Source organism: Triticum dicoccoides, chromosome 6B (genome assembly GCF_002162155.2).
Source record: "Triticum dicoccoides isolate Atlit2015 ecotype Zavitan chromosome 6B, WEW_v2.0, whole genome shotgun sequence".
Lineage (NCBI taxonomy): Eukaryota > Viridiplantae > Streptophyta > Magnoliopsida > Poales > Poaceae > Triticum > Triticum dicoccoides.
In genome coordinates this window covers 4390240-4394357 of record NC_041391.1, presented here as the reverse complement: position 1 = coordinate 4394357, position 4118 = coordinate 4390240, and positions in this window count along the sequence as shown.

The window sequence follows — 4118 nt, the reverse complement described above, 5'->3', positions numbered from 1 at the left end:
GGGTGCGGCCGTCCTAGAGGTGGCGCGCCAGGAGGAGTCCTACTCCCTTCGGGAGTAGGATTCCCCCCCTTTCCTAGTTGGAATAGGATTCGCGGAGGGGGGAAAAGAGGAAGGGGGCCGGCCCCCTCTCCTTGTACTATTCGGACCAAGGGAGGGGAGGGGCGCGCGGCCCATCTCTGGTTGCCTCTTCTCTTTTCCACTAAGGCCCACTAAGGCCCATATATCTCCCGGGGGGTTCCGGTAACCTCCCGGTACTCCGGTAAAATCCCGATTTCACCCGGAACACTTCCGATATCCAAACATAGGCTTCCAATATATCAATCTTTATGTCTTGACCATTTCGAGACTCCTCGTCATGTCCGTGATCACATCCGGGACTCCGAACAACCTTCGGTACATCAAAACGTATAAACTCATCATATAACTATCATTGAAACCTTAAGCGTGCGGACCCTACGGGTTCGAGAACAATGTAGACATGACCGAGACACATCTCCGGTCAATAACCAATAGCGGGACCTGGATGCCCATATTGGTTCCTACATATTCTACGAAGATCTTTATCGGTCAGACCACATAACAACATACATTGTTCCCTTCGTCATCGGTATGTTACTTTCCCGAGATTCGATCGTCAGTATCCAATACCTAGTTCAATCTCGTTACCGGCAAGTCTCTTTACTCATTCCGTAATACATCATCCCACAACTAACTCATTAGTTGCAATGCTTGCAAGGCTTAAGTGATGTGTATTACCGAGAGGGCCCAGAGATACCTCTCCGACGATCGGAGTGACAAATCCTAATCTCGAAATACGTCAACCAAACATGTACCTTTGGAGACACCTGTAAAGCACCTTTATAATCACCCAGTTATGTTGTGACGTTTGGTAGCGCACAAAGTGTTCCTCCAGCACACGGGAGTTACATAATCTCATAGTCATAGGAACATGTATAAGTCATGAAGAAAGCAATAGCAACATACTAAACGACCGGGTGCTAAGCTAATGGAATGGGTCATGTCAATCAGATCATTCAACTAATGATGTGATCCCATTAATCAAATAACAACTCTTTGTCCATGGTTAGGAAACATAACCATCTTTGATTAATGAGCTAGTCAAGTAGAGGCATACTAGTGACACTCTGTTTGTCTATGTATTCACACATGTATTATGTTTCCGGTTAATACAATTCTAGCATGAATAATAAAGTTTTATCATGATATAAGGAAATAAATAATAACTTTATTATTGCCTCTAGGGCATATTTCCTTCAGCGTCCAAGGCGGATGGTAACAGGAGGCGGGGGACACGATGTTTACCCAGGTTCGGGCCCTCTTGATGGAGGTAATACCCTACGTCCTTCTTGATTGATCTTGATGATATGAGTATTACAAGAGTTGATCTACCACGAGATCGTAGAGGCTAAACCCTAGAAGCTAGCCTATGGTATGATTGTATGTTGTCCTACGGACTGAACCCTCCGGTTTATATAGACACCAGAGGGGGCTAGGGTTACACATAGTAGGTTACAAGGGAGGAGATCCACATATCCGTATTGCCAAGCTTGCCTTCCACACCAAGGAAAGTCCCATCCGGACACATGACAAAGTCTTCAATCTTGTATCTTCATAGTCCAACAGTCCGGCCAAAGGATATAGTCCGGCTGTCCGGAGACCCCCTAATCCAGGCTCCCTCAAGGTGGAAAGAGAGAGAATAAGCCATCTAGCTAATAACTATGGACCCATAGGTCTGAAGTAAACTACTCACACATCACCGGAGAGGCCATGGAATTGATGTAGAGGCCCTCTGTGATGAATGCCCCCTCCGACAGAGCTTCGAAAAAGGCCCCAAGATGGGATCTCTCGGGTACATAAGGTTGCGGCGGTGGAATTAGGTTTTCGTGGTGCTCCTGGATTTTTGGGGGGTACGTGGATATATATAGGAGGAAGAAGTAGGTCGGTGGAGCAACAAGGGGCCCACGAGGATGGAGGGTGCGTCCAGGGGGTAGGCGTGCTCCCTGCCTCGTGCCCTCCTCGGTCGTTTCTTGACGCCCACTCCAAGTCTCCTGGATCACGTTTGTTGAGAAAATCACGTTCGCAAAGGTTTCATTCCGTTTGGACTCCATTTGATATTCCTTTTCTGCGAAACACTGAAATAGGCAAAAAAACAGCAATTTGGGCTGGGCCTCCGGTTAGTAGGTTAGTCCCAAAAATGATATAAAAGTGTAAAATAAAGCCCATTAACATCCAAAATAGATAATATAATAGCATGGAGCAATCAAAAATTATAGATTCGTTGGAGACTCATCAAGCATCCCCAAGCTTAATTTCTGCTCGTCCTCGAGTAGGTAAATGATAAAAGAAGAATTTTTGATGTTGAATGCTTTCTAACATATTTCTCAATGTAATTTTTTCTTTATTGTGGAATGAATGTTCAGATCTGAAAGATTCAAGATAAAAGTTTAATATTGAGTTATTGACATAAAAATAATAATACTTCAAGCATACTAACTAAGCAATCATGTCTTCTCAAAATAACATGGCCAAAGAAAGTTATCCCTACAAAATCATATAGTCTGGCTATGCTCTATCTTCACCACACAAAATATTTAAATCTTGCACAACCCTGATGTCAAGCCAAGAAATTGTTTCATACTTTTGATGTTCTCAAGCTTTTTCAATCTTCACGCAATATATGAGTGTGAGCCATGGATATAGCACTATATGTGGAATAGAATGATGGTTGTGGAGAAGACAAAAAGGAGAAGATAGTCTCACATCAACTAGGCGTATCAATGGGCTATGGAGATGCCCATCAATAGATATCAATGTCAGTGAGTAGGGATTGCCATGCAACGTATGCACTAGAGCTATAAGTATATGAAAGCTCAACAAAATAAACTAAGTGGGTGTGCATCCAACTTGCTTGCTAATGAAGACCTAGGCCATTTTGAGGAAGCCCATCATTGGAATATACAAGCCAAGTTCTATAATGAAAAATTCCCACCAGTATATGAAAGTGATATCATAGGAGACTCTCTATCATGAAGATCATGGTGCTACTTTGAAGCACAAGTGTGGAAAAAGGATAGTAGCATTGTCCCTTCTCTGTTTTTCTCTCATTTTTTTATTTGGGCCTTTTTTCTTTTTGGCCTCTTTTTTTTCGTCCGGAGTCTCATCCCGATTTATGGGGGAATCATAGTCTGCATCTTCCTTTCCTCACTTGGGACAATGCTCTAATAATTATGATCATCACACTTTATTTACTTACGACTCAAGAATTACAACTCAATACTTAGAACAAAATATGACTCTATGTGAATGCCTCCGGTGGTGTACCGGGATGTGCAATGATGCATGAGTTACATGTATGAAGAATTATGAATGGTGGCTTTGCCACAAATACGATGTCAACTACATGATCATGCAAGCAATATGACAGTGATGAAGCGTGTCATAATAATGGAACGGTGGAAAGTTGCATGTCAATATATCTCGGAATGGCTATGGAAATGCCATAATAGGTAGGTATGGTGGCTGTTTTGAGGAAGGTATATGGTGGGTTTAAGGTACCGGCGAAAGTTGCGCGATACTAGAGAGGCTAGCAATGGTGGAAGGGTGAGAGTGCATATAATCCATGGACTCAACATTAGTCATAAAGAACTCACATACTTATTGCAAAAATCTATTAGTTATAGAAACATAGTATTACGCGCATGCTCCTTGGGGGATAGATTGGTAGGAAAAGACCATCGCTCGTCCCCGACCGCCACTCATAAGGAAGACAACCAATAAATAAATCATGCTCCGACTTCATCACATAACGGTTCACCATACGTGCATGCTACGGGAATCACAAACTTCAACACAAATATTTCTGAAATTCACAACTACTCAACTAGCATGACTCTAATATCACCATCTCCATATCTCAAAACAATTATCAAGTATCAAACATCTCTCATAGTATTCAATGCACTTCTATGATAGTTTTTATATTATTCCTAAAAGCAAATTTCCATGTTGTTCTAAAGGACTCTCAAAATAATATACGTGAAGCATGAGAGATCAATTATTTCTATAAAATAAAACCACCGCCATGCTCTAAAAGATAT